The 16,772-nt window shown below is 38.5% G+C and overlaps 1 non-coding gene across 1 annotated transcript; it reads left to right on the top strand.

The window, feature by feature from the left end:
- The first annotated feature begins 14,560 nt into the window (after positions 1 to 14,560).
- On the top strand, positions 14,561 to 14,666 carry LOC145596301 (small nucleolar RNA R71). The gene has a single exon (XR_014103150.1). It is a non-coding gene; the product is annotated as a small nucleolar RNA R71 (small nucleolar RNA).
- Positions 14,667 to 16,772: the final 2,106 nt, after the last annotated feature.

The raw sequence follows: 16,772 nt of genomic DNA, 5'->3' as shown, positions 1-16,772 counted from the left end.
ATTACGTTGATTCAGTATCCTTTTTGCAAGCTCAACTAACCTCTATTTGTCAGAAATTGGATAGTTTTAGTACTGCTAATTCTAATGTAGCTAATGTTTCTGCAATTGATAATAATGCTAACGATGCTTTTTGTGAAAACTGTGGAATTGTAGGTCATTGGGAACAAGAGTGCAGGAGTTCCATGGAGCAGGTTAACGCTTTTCAATCCATCAAGCAAAATAACCTATACTCCAATACCTATAATCCTGGGTACCAGAACCATCCTTATTTTTCCTACCGGAGCACTAACGTGCAAAACCCCACACTTCCACCTCCACAACAATCACAACAACATGCACCACCACCACAACAGAAATACTACCATCCCAATGCTGTTCAGAAAAACCAACCACAAACTCCTCCACCACCCTCCGACCCAGCCTTATAAAAAATTAGAGCGATGTTAGCTAGTATGCAAATGCATATAGAGAGTAGAGACTCACAAATTGACTTAATTATAGCTCATAATAAAGTCATAGATACTCAAATTGCACAGTTAGCCGCTGCTCTTCAAGTTCGCCTGCAGGGAGTCCTACCATCGCAACCAATACAACCCACAGATTAGGCGTTTGCAATTACCCTTAGGAGTGGTTCACACTATGACGGGCCTTCTATGCCCAAGGATGATCAACCTGTTTTAACAGAAATTGCTAATCCTGATTTTTTTATGCCAAAGGATATTAACCCTAGCCCTGCAGGGCTAAAGGGTAGTACTAATATTTCTGATGTTACATTGCAGGGTAAAACGCCAGGGAAGGTTGTAACTCAAGACAAGAGTAATGATGTGCAAAAATCAATTATCAAACTACCATTCCCAAATCGACATTTGAAGACTAAAGTGGATAAGCAGTTTGGTAAGTTCCTGGAGATGGTGAAGGATTTGCAGGTAACCGTTCCATTTACAGAATTAATTACCCAAATTCCTGCATATGCAAAATTCATGAAAGAAAAATTGACTAGGAAAAGGTCTATTAGTGAGGGAGAGACTGTCGCTTTTACTGCAGAATGTAGTGTCGTACTACAAAATAAATCTCCACCCAAACTAAAAGATCCTGGTAGTTTTTCTATCCCTTGTCATATTGGCAATCTAATGATTGATAATGCATTATGTGATTTGGGTGCTAGTGTTAGTGTCATGCCATTATCTGTGTGTTCAAAGCTAAAATTGGGTAAATTAAAGTCTACTAACATTACTCTGCAAATGGCTGATCGTTCTTCTAAATACCCCCTAGGTATTTTAGAGGATGTCCTTGTTAGAGTAGGAAAATTTTATATACCTGTTGATTTTGTTGTTCTTGATATGGATGAGGATTTGCAAGCCCCAATCATTTTGGGTAGACCCTTCCTTCATACTGCAGGAGCAATTATTGATGTAAAATGTGGTAAATTTACACTATCAGTAGGGGATGAAAAAATTGTTTTTAATTTGAATAATACCCCTAAAAGCCCCATTCTAGAGGAGAAGTGTTATAAAATTGATGTGGTTGGTAATTGTTCTAATAAGCCCCAAGCTTTTGTTAAAGATCCCTTGGAGGCGGTATCGTGTGTTGCATCTTCTACAGGTACAACTAACCGATGGAAAGAGGAAGTGGACGCAATAGAGAGAGCCTTATACTGTGAAGGTCTTGGTTTTGAAGATGAGAAGGTGGAAATAAGTACACAAGTTGCGGAAACTGAGCCTATAGTGAGAGTTCCACCGTACCGTGTTGTAATAGCTCAAAAAAGTGATAAATCGAGGCAACCAACGGTCAAAAAGGGTTCTCAATCGAACAAAAGCAAAGAACCACTAGTTCAAGCCAATGAGGATCCACCCAATAGGGTGAATTGGCGCCTTACAGGGCGTGTTAGGAAGCCGAGTCGTGGTTTAAAAATCGCTCAACCGGGTGAAGAACCACCCGACCAGGCGATAGGCCAAGGGGCTTAACTTCTCGACATGTGGTAAGAGGGTCGTGCGGGAACTAGATAAACCAGCGCTTTGCGGGAGGCAACCCGTATTTTTCTTTATTTTAGTGGCTTATGAATGCTTCCATTATCTGAGGAAGAAGAAATCAGGAAAGAAAGGCTACTTGGGTCTGAAGCTTGATATGAGTAAGGCCTATGACAGGGTGGAATGGTTGTTTTTGGAAAAAATGATGATGAAATTTGGCTTCTTGAAATTGTTTGTGAAGAACATTATGAAATGTGTTTCATCGGCTTCTTTTGATGTCCTTGTGAATGAACAACCTTCTCGTGTTTTTAAGCCTAATAGGGTTTTGCGGGAAGGAGACCCTATATCTCCTTTCCTGTTTATCATGTGTGCTGAAGGCTTATCTGCTCTTCTAAGGGATGTAGAGAGGAAAAAAGTCATTCATGGGGTGAAAATAGGTAGGCATGTTGAGCCTATTTCTCACCTATTTTTTTCTCATGATAGTCTGCTATTTGTCAGGGCAAATGAAGAAGAAACTGATAGTGTTCTGGATATTCTTTCAACTTATAAGTTGGCGTCGGGCCAAAAATTGAATATGTAAAAATCGGAAGTGTCATTTAGTTGAAACATTGATCGTGAGAAGAAAAATATGCTTCAAATGAAGTTATTTTTTAAGGCTGTCGACGGACATGACAAATATCTAGGGCTTCCAACTTACATTGGAGGTTCCAAAAACAGGTTTTTCAAAGTATTCAAGATAGGGTGTGGAAGAAACTCAAAGGTTAGAAGGAGCACTTTTTATCACTAGCCGGAAGGGAAATTCTCATCAAATCTGTAGCCCAAGCTATTCCAATTTATGCTATGCAATGTTTTTCCATCCCCATTAATATCCTTAATGAGGTGGAAAAATGTGTAGAAATTTCTTTTGGGAGCAAAAAGGTAAAGAACGAAAGATGTGTTGGGTGGCCTGGAATAATATGTACCGTGCAAAAAATCAAGGAGGTATGGGATTTCGAAATATGCAATTTTTCAATAAAGCTATTTTAGCAAAGCAAGCTTGGAGAATTTTAACCAATGAGAAATCCTTAATGTCTCGGGCTCTAAAAGGTGAATATTTTCTCTCCTCTTCTTTTTTTGACGCTAAGAATGTGTTAGGTATGAGTTATACTTGGAGATTTATTTTAAGTGTGAGGGGTGTCATTGAAAAAGGGGCAAGAAAAATTATTGGAGGGGGAAGTAGCATAATTATATGGGAGGACCCTTGGCTTCCAAACCTCCCAAATTTTCGGGTGTTATTTGCCAAGGGTGATGGGGAAAATGTGCCAACATATGTGAAGTTGGGATTTGAGCATCCTACGTGACCTCTTCTCTGAAAGGGAAGTCGATGATATTTATAGTACTCCAATACCAATGTTTGATGGCTCGGATGATTGGTGTTGGCATCTTTCCAAGGATGGCAATTATAGCGTTAAGAGTGCTTATCACCTCTTAATTGAGGATGACGAGCTTGGCCGAGCTACCTCATCTCATGTTCAACCTATTTTTAATTGGAAGATAATATGGCATGCAAAGGTCCCCTAGAAGATAAAATTTTTTGTTTGGCGATGCATTGAAGATGCTATACCGGTGCGTATGAGACTTGTTACTAGAGGCATGGATGTTGATCATACTTGCCCGATGTGAGGTGAAGCAGAAGAGACCACAATGCATATATTGCTACATTGTCCTAAGGCAGCCTCGATTTGGAGCCACTTAGTGTTAAGGCTTGATCCAAATGTGTGGCTGCAACGAAATGCGTGGGTCTTTGAGAAAAACTCGAGGCTTGAGCTTGACATTTTACATAAAGCAATGGGATTAGTAGGCGAGTATAAAGAAGCGCTGAAGGTGGTCTCTGTTTTTCTGCCGAGCCCAAAACTGAACTCTGTATGGAAAGCTCCTCACAGGAATGTGTACAAGCTTAATTCGGATGCTAATTTTAGTGTTAATTAGCAGCTTGGCGTGGGAGGCGTGCTAAGAAATGCGGAGGGAGATGTGGTGATGGCATTCTGTTCGAATGTGAAAGGAACCTTTGATGTAGAGGTAGGAGAAGAAATTACGATGCGGCAAAGTCTCTTGATTGCTCTTGAGGCTGGGTTCAGAAATATGGTGCTTGAAAATGACAATTTGAAGCTATTCCATCATGTGAAGAAGGGCATCATACTGCCAAGTGTTTTTGGGAATGTGGTTAGAGATATCTTTTGTTTATCTAGCCAATGTTCTTCTTGCTCTTTCTCTTTTGTGAAAAGAAAGGGTAATAGTGTTGCTCATAGCTTAGCTAATATAAATAGTACTTTTAATGATATTCGTGTTTGGTTAGAAGAGTATCCCCCGGAAATTCATGGGGCGATTTGTAATGATCTTGAAACTTTGATGACGTAATAAAAGGCTAAGCTCTGGTTTGTGTCAAAAAAAAAATAACAATTCAATCAATCAATTACCTAGAGCAATTGCTAAGCCTACTTTCAGGTCTTAACGCTCTCAATTCAACATCTGTAGTTCCGTCGCTAACATAATCAGAATTGCTAATTGTAGGTAAGCCTCTAAAAGTAAGATCTTTCAATTCAAACTCTTATTAACAATAATTAATCAAACAATTGATTAGGTTGCAAGATTAATAAGAAAAAATCTATCAATTAGAGATATCAATAATCAAATCATAAATAATATCAATCAAGAATTATAGTATAAACATGGATTCCCGAACCCTAGAAATTAAACTACTCAAACATGAAATAAATAATAAAAACTAGATCTAAGGAAGAAAACATAATTGAAAGCAAGAAATAGAAATAAAATACATCAATGAATAAAATTAAAAAACTCAAGAACAATCCATGGAGAATCCAAAGAGTTGCTCATGAGAAAAACTAGGGCTAACAAAACGAACATAAAAACGGCGTAAGGGAAAAAAATAATATCCCTCGAGTATTTATATTATCCTAAAACTAATCTAAAAATAATAAAAGAAAAGTAATAAGAAAATATAAATTACATAAGTTGTAATATTATTGGATGATAGAAGATGACGTGGCCCGAATAAGATTGACGGAATCGAGGGACGAGACAATGGAACGATGCTCCTTGCGTACATGCTGTTCTTCACTCGCTGAAACCCGCGGTTGCAGGCATAGCTGCGGGCTGGCAGTAGTGCTGGGCGCTTCGTGTGAGCGCGGGGCAGACCCGTAGCAAATCATGCGGATGGCTGACTGCATTACTTGGATTAAAATGGCCATTACTTCTGTTCTAGAAGGCGTCTTGGGGCGTGTGACCTACCATTGGAAAGCTCTTCAAGTCTTGTTTCAAAAACAATTTGAATCGCATCAATCCGATCTGTAGAACTCAAGTTATGATTAAAGGAGTGGACAAAGGTTAATTTTACCACTTTGTAAAATATTGTTTTTAACTCAAATTCATTTCCGAAAGATGCATAGCGACCCTTGTGAATGCTATATTTATTCCTCATGCATATAAATCTCAAAATCAATATTCACGAACATGGCTTCGATTAATAAACTTGATTCATCGGCTTCCATCTAAATATCATTCGAATCAACTCCAAACACTTCAAAAGCGTCCAAATGACTATAAAATTACCTAAAACATTAAGAATAACACAAATAGAGTGTAATATAGCATTAAACAAACAACATATGCATTTGCGTCATGAAAAGCAACAAAAGACCTAAAAAGCTACTATAAACTTAGCATAAACGTGCCTATAAATCCTATATGAATGTGATTTATCAATACGCTAGTTGAAATATTTTTTGACACGTAAAACGGAGCATTTACGTTTTTTTTTTTTTTTTGCTAATTGTGAGCATAAAATGACCTCCAAAACCTTAACTGATCAATTATGATGGTTAAGAAATAATGACACACTAATCGAAATATTTTTCAAAACACAAAACGGAGCATTTACATTATTTTTTTGTCAATTCCGAGCTTAATTTGTTTCCATAAAGGAACAACATGACCCTAAAAACTATACCCGAGCAATTTTTGCCACGAAAATCAAGAAAAAAATATTATTATTATTAATAATTAAAATAAATAATTATAATGAATCAATCTTATTATGACACGTGTCATGATTTAATCTTAATGACTAACGGAGTTAACGGGCGTTAGTTATTAATGGCATTTGGTGAATTTTTTAAAAGCTCGATGCCATTTGGAGAATTTTGAAAAACTTGATGGCATTTGGTGAATTTTTTAAAACTCGATGGCATTTGGTGAAATAGCCCGTTGTTTTATTCCAGGAAATTTTGACATTGTCTACCACTATAAACACCATGTTTCAGATTTACTACCGATTTAATTATTTTAGTTTTTTTTTTTTTTTTACTTTACAACCACCTAAATCAGAGTTTGTTTCCTTAAAAATAACTACCACTTAACGGAATCCGTTATGGTTCCGTTAAGTTTAGTCAAAAATAAAATTAATAAAAAAAAATTTAGAAAAAAAAAAGAAATAAAAATACCAGCCACCCTCAATAACTAGCCCCCTCCCATTAGCCATCTCTCCCCCTCCTCCCTTCTGGCGGCCAGTGCCCAAATCTTCGGCCAGCGCCGGCGACCCCACTCCCTCCCCTTCCCCCACCCAAAACCGGCATCCTTAACCTTAAACTACCAGCCTGAAACCTCTCCTTCCTCCCCCCTTCAGTTTTCCAATTTTCGACCACACCACTTCCTTAACGCCTCTCACTCTCCCCAGCCCCAAAACCCAAGGTCACCCCTTTATCTATGAAACCCAAACACACAAATGGAATCAGGCTAAATTGAAGCTTCTTGCAGGCTGTTGTTTCGTGGGTTCGACTGGTGGTCGTAGATGGTTGAGCGGTTGATTGCAGGGTGTTAGTTTGGCGATTGGTGATTAAGTGTTGTGGGGTGAGAATTTGGCCGGCGCTGCTAATTGTGTGGTGGTTTGGGTGCTAAATTTGTCGCTGCTGTTATTGTTGGGGCTGGGATGTGAATGTAGAGAAGTGGGGTTGTTTGGTGGTCGTAAGTGGTTATTGTTGTGGTGGATGATGAGAAAACCGTTGCGAGTCAGGTGGTCAGCTGCTGGGCTGCTGGTGGGGGAAAGGCAAGAGAAGAGGCGACTGACGGGGAGGGGGTGTCTGGAAGGTGGTTGGGCCCCACTAACAGAAATAGTACCTGTATAAGGCAAGTGGTAGTTATTTTTAACAAACTATGATTTGGGTGGTAGTAAAGTAAAAAAATTAAAATAAAATTTAAACCGGTAGCAAATGTCAAAATTCCCTTCATTTTATTTTTATGATGACAAGAAGAAATAAAATAATTCTTTAACAAAAGTAGTCAAACGACACTTACTAACAATTCTTAGAAAATACATGTACAAATCAGTGAATCACCTTAGTATTGGAATTTTACTCGACAATTTACGACTTTCTCCGTTCTTAAATTACAAGTTTATTTGTGTGTGTGTGTATTTTTTTTTTTATGGGAATTAAGTTTCTCAAGATTCATTAATACTCATGATTAGGGGTATAAAAGAGTGTATCATATCAGCAATCTAAGTAGATTAAAAGGGACCAATCACATTTAATGAATAAGACAAAAAGGATCAATCACATTTAATCTTTCAATGTACACATGGATTATGAACACATGGATTGCTCATCCAAACAATTACAGCTCATCCAAACAATTGCAGCTGACGAGGGTCGAGGCCAGGTCGTTGAGGCTAACCCCTACCCAAGGTCGAACAAAATTTATAAACACTTAACCAACCCTATACTAGTATATGGTAAGTCAAGGGTCGAACCCAAAGGAATGGTGGACTATTGTCTATTGTCTATAGTCAAGCTATCCCGAAGTCTAGAAATAGGGTATGAATTCTATACTAGGACAAACTCGGCAAATAAACGAGAAGAAAGCAAATGCAATAAGCACTAGGGCAAGGATTCACATGTAGTCATAATGGATTCAACTAATTGGGAGGTCAAATTGGCTAAGTCAAGCAATGTGACGGAAGATCAATCATGCAACCAAAAGAGCATATCAAGCTATTCTCCTAGAGGTCTAACTAGCGTCAACTACGAAACTCTAGCTAGGAAACATCACAAGACACCTCAATCGTGTAAATGCAAGCCACAAATCAATGGTCCGTATCAATGTGAACTCACAATGCAATCTAGTGCAACAATCAAAGTTAGCTACTCTTTAATTAATCACACACATGCACATGATCGTCAACCAAATTTAATCACATCATCAACTCCATCAATTTTCCCCAATTAGCATTAATCCATTACTTATACATGCTTGACCATTACCCTAGCAATCTAACTACTCACAATCCATAGAAATCAAGATCAAAACAAAGCAAAACAACAAATTCATCATCATCAAATTGAACAAACTAAAATCAAATCACAAATCAATCAAACTTCAACATTCAACAAAACAATTGAAATCAAACTAATGATCAAACTAAAGATTGAAATAAAGAAAAGGAAATCTTACAATCTTGATCAAAGATCAAAGGAATTAACGAAAGCTTTAATCACCAACAATCCACCATGAATTTCTCTCACTCAAACCTAGATTTTCTCTCTCTAAAAATCTCTCTAATTTGATCAAAAACTAATTCTATTTCTATTCTAATTATTCTCTCTCTAAAAATAGAAGGAAAGACTATATATAGAAAAAATACAAAAGAAGAAGTAGTTAGATCGTCCCAAAAGAAACCACGGAAGGTGCGGTCGCATCAAGAAAGAGGCGCGGCCGCGGGAAAATGGGTACGAAACAGGGGCAAGAGGAGGTGCGCCCGCACCACCCAGGTGCGCGGCCACACCACCCTCGTGTGCGCCCGCACCTGGCAGCAGGGCACTTCCCCTCTTTCTTTGTCCTAGCTCATCCTCGTGCGCTCGTCTTGGTGATGATGATGAACACTAAGGTAGGCAGTCTTGAAATGGATATTTTGGTGGGTTCATCTCAAGGATGATGCCCCCACCGCATGCGTGCACCGATCTCTTGACTTGCTCCTTGCGTTCCTTCAAACTTGAAGCTTTAAAAGGCAAACATGAAGCATCCAAATTGATGAGAAATAAGAGAGGAAGACTCGGGAATCCTTGGAAAAACGATCATAACCTGAAAACAAACAAAAATAAGCAAAAAAAAAGGGAAAAAGAACAAATAAACAAAGAAATTCACAAAACAAGGAGACTAGCTACGGAAAGCTAACGAAATAAAGAACAAAACTAAGGAAAATAGCTATAAAATAGCATGAGAATCATGCTAAAGGAAGCCAAATGAGTGCCATAAATGATACTCATCAAATTCCCCCAAGCTAAACTTTTGCTCGTCCTCGAGTAAAACAAAGAGAGAAAGAATAAGGATGAAAGACTTATTCAAAAAGAAAAAGAAAGACTCAAGATGAGAATATACACTAAGACTCATTGTCGTAGGAATCACGGTTGCTTTTAGCTACAACAAGCCCTTTAAACCCCAAAATCACCTATGAGGACGAGTGAGGTCTCGTAAGGGTATCCTAAAAGTTTACGCACAACTCTCCCCCAACATTCGAGAGGCAAAACCGTAAAAAGAAAAGAAAAGGGAAAGGGGAAAACAAAAACCTTTGCGAAATGGACTTACAAAGAGACTACAATGCAAATGAATGAAAATCTTTCTCAAGTAATCAAGGCATGCACTTTTCAAGATATCCAAGGTTGATTAAAACATAGGGTATGCTAGGCATAGGAACTAGACATCACAATCCACGTTCATCGCAGACGATCTTACCGCGTTCTTCCCACTAGTCTCAAATCTCCCCTTAGTGAGCATCCCAATGATTCCTCGAAGGAACCGGAAAAAGAGATTTATTTAGGCTACTCGACAATCTTGACTATGCATCCCCTTTCCTTAGGCAATGACCCATGATTCCCTCCCCCGAATAGTGACTCAACTTTCTAGGTTGAAAGGTCTTTCCCCAAGGTTGTAACGTAAGGGCATAAATGGTGAAGGTAGGCTAAAATTTGAAATTTGGTGGTTTTCCTAATAATGAAGCAAAGAAGGCGCCTTTCTTAGAATCACAATCAAGTAATCACCAATACAAACAAAAATACGTACACCACCAAGCTTATTCAAAGCTATACTCACAAGAAATATGTACATAAAGCGTAAACGTTTCTCCCACAAGCTTAAATGAAGCATTGTCCTCAATGCTTAGAAGGAGAAAAGAATACATCAAAATGTTTTTGAATTTTTCACTTTTTCAATTTTTTTGTTTTGTCTTGTTTGCTACTCTTTGTCCTTGCCTCTTTCCAACTTCGGACGACTTTTTCTATTTTGCACTTATTTGTCCATGCCTTTTATAATTTAGGATGGCTTTTACTCATACTCATCAGCCATTATTCACAAAGAAGATATAACACAATCTTGTTGTCATAAGAATCAAACACTCCAACTTCTCCACCACAAACTCCATCAAGTATGATCAATTGCTTCACAAAAATCAAGAAAAGAAAAAAAATGAAACAAAAGGCCAAAGATCTAAAGATGTGGCTTGAAAAGAAGGAAATAGGCTCAAATGGTTGCAAGAAGGCAAATGTAAACCCAAAAATAAAGATTAAACAAACTATCCTAAAAATGAAAAATACCACCCCGAAAAAGGTACCTTTGTCCTACCTAGATAGCTCGGTCTCGGGTTTAAGAATCATAAATCAAGCTTTATAGAAAGTCAAGGATCCACGCCGCTCATACAAAATAGTTTGAAGGCTTGAAAAACGATGAACCTCACATGGATGTAGCAAAAACTTACTAATGGTGTCAAATCGACTATAGGGAGCAACTACCAAGCATGCCACAAACAAGTAGAATCCGGCTTCATGATCCTCCTAGATCAAACCAACTACCCTAGCATACACCTATCCTAGAGTCAACCAAACATAGTCTCAAACCGTGCATACCTTTACTACCTAGGAAGAAAGTCATGCAAAAGACAAAGTCCAATGTACAAAGTCCAACTCATAAGGAAAACAAAAATGAAAAATAAGCCTCAAAATGAAACCACAAACCAAAACAAGAACAAAGGAAAATATAAGGAAAAGAAGATAAAAGGAAAACAAAAGGAAAGGAAAGTCATAGAAGAAGGAAAAATAAGAAAAATGGAGAAAGGAACTAGAAAGCAAGTTAGACACATATATCCCAATCAACATACAAGTGATCGAATGACAACATCGTCAACGATCCCAAACACATTACATGTTAACAAACAATCATCCTCGAATCGTTCAACTTCCCTAAACTAATCCTAATCTATGCATCCAAAGAAAATAAAGATAAAAATTAGAAAGGTCTCACCGGGCTATCCATGCTTAGCATAATAAAGAAAGGCGATAGAAAGAATCAACGTCGTTGCGTTCCAAAATCGTAAGCATCATCAAAAAGCCATGTGAGAAAAAGAAAAACAAAAGAAGCTATAAACAAAAAAAATGGTTAGTAACTTCAAAACAAAAGTAAGAAACTACAAAGTAACACTAAACTAAGCTAACAAAGAGTTAAAGAGAAAGAAAAGAAAAACTAAGTAACCAACTAAACTACAAGCTAACTAAAAGATACTAGACTACAAAATTTGGATTCAAAGGGATTTGGTGCGGTTATGGGTGCTTGAGGATGATGGGGGTCGAAGGTAGAAGGAGGAAATAAGGGGAAAAGAAAAGAAGAAAGAAGGAAGGGGAAGATAAGGGGGCATGGCAGGGGATGTGGCCGCACCATGCCTTGGCGCGCCCGCACTTGGCCTTGCCCGATTTCTCTTCTTTATTAAAAAAAAATCTTTGGTGCAATCATTGGTGGGTACACAAATAATGATGATGATAAACACCTACATAGGCAGTAGCAAAACCCCATTTTTGTGGGTTCAAAATCCCAAAATAATGGTAGCACCACATGAATCCACCAAAAACAAATTTCCTTCAACTTTTAAAGCACAAAATTCCATATCTTACCTCACTAAAATTCTTCCCCTTTTACCTCAAATTTCAATGATATCGAGTGTAATCACATCAAAAACCGCAAAACACCTTCTCATTCCTCATGCTCACCTGATGAAATCCAATCCCAAGAATCCAACCTACAAATCCAAACAAGTAGAAAAGTGAAAGAAAAGAAACTTAAAAAAGGGAAAATAAGAAAATTCAAAATAAAAAAGATAAGCTTAGAGATCTCCGGGTTGCCTCCCGGGAAGCGCTTGCTTATGGTCCTAAACTCGACCCTTCCTCCAAATCATGGAAGGTCAAAGAACACCACCTTCTTCAAAGTGGCGAAAAGAGCCAATTTCTCCTCAACTTCTAGCAACTTCTCGTTGTTGCTTGATGAGACATCTTTCAATAACTCCAAAAAAGCAAGCTTCTCTTTCCATAATCTCATTCTCTTTCTTTTTTTCCTAGAAGCTCGTGCTCTTTTCTTTGCCTTGTTCTTCTTTGTAAATGGTTTCACACCATCCACACTCTTGGGGTCATCGTCCTCCTCTTGAGGGTAAAGCTCAAACCAATGAGGAATGTCAATTTCCTCCTCGTCCATAAGCTTGGGAAGCTACGTTTTTTCTTCACTAACCTTCTTGCAATCACAACTCAAAAACACATCATCACAATTCTCAATAACATTGTTAGTTGAAGAATCAATCATGCATACATTATCAATAGGGCAAGGGGAATTAACACATATAATTCCTTTCACAAGAGACAAAGGCTCATGCGTTGGTTTTAGCTCAAAACCTTCCTCATTCTTACCAACTCTCAAGGTAATACGACCTCCCTTAACATCTATCAAGGCTCCCGAGGTGGTTAAGAAAGGTCTTCTTAAGATGAAAGGGATATGGTCATCTTCCGCAATCTAAAGCACAATGAAATTAACGGGAATGGTGAACTCTCCTATCTTGAGAGGAACATCCTCAACTCTCCCCTTTGGAAACTTAATAGACTGATTGGCCAATTGAAGGGTCATGTTGGATGGAAGGAGCTCACCTAGCTTAAGTTTCTTGAAAACGGAATAAGGCATGATGCTAACACTAGCACAAAGATCACAAAGAGCATTGTGGAACAATTTTCCTTTGATTTTGCAAGGTACGGAGAAATTTCCGGGATCTTTCAACTTTTGGGGTAGGTCATTATGAATAAAGGCACTAAAACACTCCCCCAAATTCACCGGTTCCACCATATTGCAAGCTCTCTTACCGCTCAAAATTTCCTTAAGAAACTTAGCATAGTTTGGCATTTGTTCCACCACATCGGAAAAAGGAAGAGTAAGATAAAGTTGCTTAAGCATCTCGATGAATTTCCCAAATTGTTCATCCAATCTATACATGCTTTTGGGGGTAAGGAAGTCTAGGTTTGTAAACCTCATCTTGCTTCCGCTCTTTCTCCTTAGGCTTATCATTGGAATCCTCACTCATCTTGCTAGGCTCTTCATGCTTGTTCCCTTCACTCGAATCACTCTCCTTTTCACTCTCCTTACTCTTCCTAGGAACACTCTCTTTAAGGACCTTACCACTCCTAGTGGTCATAGCACACATCGGTTCCCTAAAATCAACTTCTTGTGAGGGTAAAGAAAGAGGACTAGCACAATCTCTCAAAGAGATGGCTAGTTCATTGATTTGATTCTCAAGCATCTTTCCATGAGTAAATAGGACCTCAAACATTTTATTACAAGACAATGTGAATTCATTCAGCTTCTCGGATTGAGCCATCATGAAATTCTCTAGCCTATTCATTTGGGATTGTTGAGCATAGAAATCATTACCTTGGTTTTGAGTCTTTGGAGTAAATTCGGGTGGGGAACGTCTTTGAACATCATTTTGAAAATCTCCCCTACTTTGGTTACTCCAATTACCCCTACCATGATTTTGGCCGGAATTTTGATTATGGTTACCATAACCTTGATTATGATCCCCATATTCTTGGCCATGGCTTTGATCATTACAACAAAAGCTATTATGGTTACCACAAAACTCTTAGGTCACATGGTTACCATAACCACTATTTTGGTTATAATTATCATAGCTCCCATGATTGTGACAATTCCTACTCCCAACATTCTTTTGAGCATTAAATCTAGGTACATGATCATTATTGTCAACAAAATTCACACGCACATTCTCATATCCATCACAAGGAACATTGGAGCAATTAGAAGCATTATGATCATTCTTTCCACATAAATCACAAACCAAGCATTCTTTTATCATGCAACAAGAAGAAAAAAGAGGGTTGGAGTAGGAAGATGAACCTCTCCCCTTAAGTTGGGAGGGAAGACTAGAAGCTTGTGAAGGACTCTCGAGCTTGGTCTTGAGAGAAATCACCTCCTTTCCTAACTCCGAGACCAATGTGGACAAATTGTTGACGACATTAGATTGATCGATTGGGTTGCTTGTGCTTGTCGATTCCATCTCCACCTCATGCCAATTCATGTAGTTCCTTACTACATCATCTATTACATCCACAACCTCTTCTTCCTTTTTGTTCATAATCGGCCCTCCGGCTCCGGCATGAAGGCTCGATCTACCTTGAGAGCTCAAACCACCATAGAAAATTTTTATGACTTGATAGGATGGAATTCCGTGGTGAGGGCATTCCCTTTAGTAATCCTTGTACATCTCCCATGCTTCATAGAGATTCTCTCTAGGCAATTGCTTAAAACTTTGGATTAAGGCTCTAGCCTCCGACGTCTTCTTTTGTGCGTAGAAGCGAGACAAGAAAGCCTTGGTAACGTCATCCCATGTCCTTAGGGACCTTGGTTTGACCTCCTTATCCAACCACTCTAAGGCTCTCCCTATGAGAGAAAAGGGAAACAACTTAAGCCTTATATACTCTTGAGCAACTCCGGCTACCATGATTGTATTACAATACTTCTCAAAATCTTTGAGATGGTTGAGAGGATTTTCACTTTTTTTACCACCATATTGTTTCCTCTCAATCAAGGTGACCATAGCCGGTTTGATTTCAAGATCATCCTCTAGGATCAATAATGGGGAAATCCCGCTCTCATACTTGTAAGCGCCCGGTGTGCCCAACTCCTTCAACGTCACTCTATGAGTTTCTCCCATGTTCAATTGCACACAATCTCAAACGAAATTATTAGTAGCACGGCTACAAGTGTAGCCTAAAGGAAAATCTTTTTGTGTTTTTTAATATAATGAAATAGACTCAAAAACAATACACAATCACGACACCATTACCCGGCAACGGCGCCATTTTGACGAGGGTCGAAGCTAGGTCGTTGAGGCTAACCCCTACCCAAGGTCAAACAAAATTTATAAACACTTAACCAACCCTATACTAGTATATGGTAAGTCAAGGGTCGAACCCAAAGGAACCCAAAGGAATGGTGGGCTATTGTCTATTGTCTATAGTTAAGCTATCCCGAAGTCTAGAATTAGGGTATGAATTCTATACTAGGACAAACTCGGCAAATAAACGAGAAGAAAGCAAATGCAATAAGCACTAGGGCTAGGATCCACATGTAGTCATAATGGATTCAACTAATTGGGAGGTCAAATTGGCTAAGTCATTCAATGTGAGGGAAGATCAATCATGCAACCAAAAGAGCATATCAAGCTATTCTCCTAGAGGTCTAACTAGCGTCAACTACGATAAACTCTAGCTAGGAAACATCACAAGACACCTCAATCGTGTAAATGCAAGCCACAAATCAATGGTCCGTATCAATGTGAACTCACAATGCAATCTAGTGCAACAATCAAAGTTAGCTACTCTTTAATTAATCACACACATGCACATGATCATCAACCAAATTTAATCACATCATCAACTCCATCAATTTTCCCCAAGTAGCATTAATCCATTACTCATACATGCTTGACCATTACCCTAGCAATCTAACTACTCACAATCCATAGAAATCAAGATCAAAACAAAGCAAAACAACAAATTCATCATCATCAAATTGAACAAACTAAAATCAAATCACAAATCAATCAAACTTCAATCAAACTTGAACATTCAACAAAACAATTGAAATCAAACTAAAGATCAAACTAAAGATTTAATTAAAGAAAAGGAAATCTTACAATCTTGATCAAAGATCAAAGGAATTAACGAAAGCTTTAATCACCAACAATCCACCATGAATTTCTCTCACTCAAACCTAGATTTTCTCTCTCTAAAAATCTCTCTAATTTGATCAAAAACTAATTCTAATTCTATTCTAATTATTCTCTCTCTAAAAATAGAAAGAAAGACTATATATAGAAAGATACAAAAGAAGAAGTAGTTAGATCGTCCCAAAAGAAAACCCGGAAGGTGCGGTCGCATCAAGGAAGAGGCGCGGCCGCGGGAAAATGGGTACGGAACAGGGGTAAGAGGAGGTGCGCCCTCACCACCCTCGTGCGCGCCCGCACCTGGCAGCAGGGCACTTCCCCTCTTTCTTCGTCCTAGCTCATCCTCGTGCGCTCGTCTTGGTGATGATGATGAACACTAAGGTAGGCGGTCTCGAAATGGATATTTTGGTGGGTTCATCTCAAGGATGATGCCCCCACCGTATGCGTGCACCGATCTCTTGACTTGCTCCTTGCGTTCCTTCAAACTTGAAGCTCCAAAAGGCGGACATGAAGCATCCAAATTGATGAGAAATAAGAGAGGAAGACTCGGGAATCTTTGGAAAAACGATCATAACCTAAAAACAAATGAAAACAAGCAAATAAAAGGGAAAAAGAACAAATAAACAAAGAAATGCACAAAACAAGGAGACTAACTACGGAAAGCACAAACTAACGAAATAAAGAACAAAACTAAGGAAAACTAAGGA

This window comes from Chenopodium album, chromosome 19 (assembly GCF_948465745.1).
Source record: "Chenopodium album chromosome 19, dcCheAlbu1.1, whole genome shotgun sequence".
NCBI lineage: Eukaryota > Viridiplantae > Streptophyta > Magnoliopsida > Caryophyllales > Amaranthaceae > Chenopodium > Chenopodium album.
The sequence above is the reverse complement of the archived record's forward strand: the minus strand, read 5'-3'. Positions and strand labels throughout refer to the sequence as shown.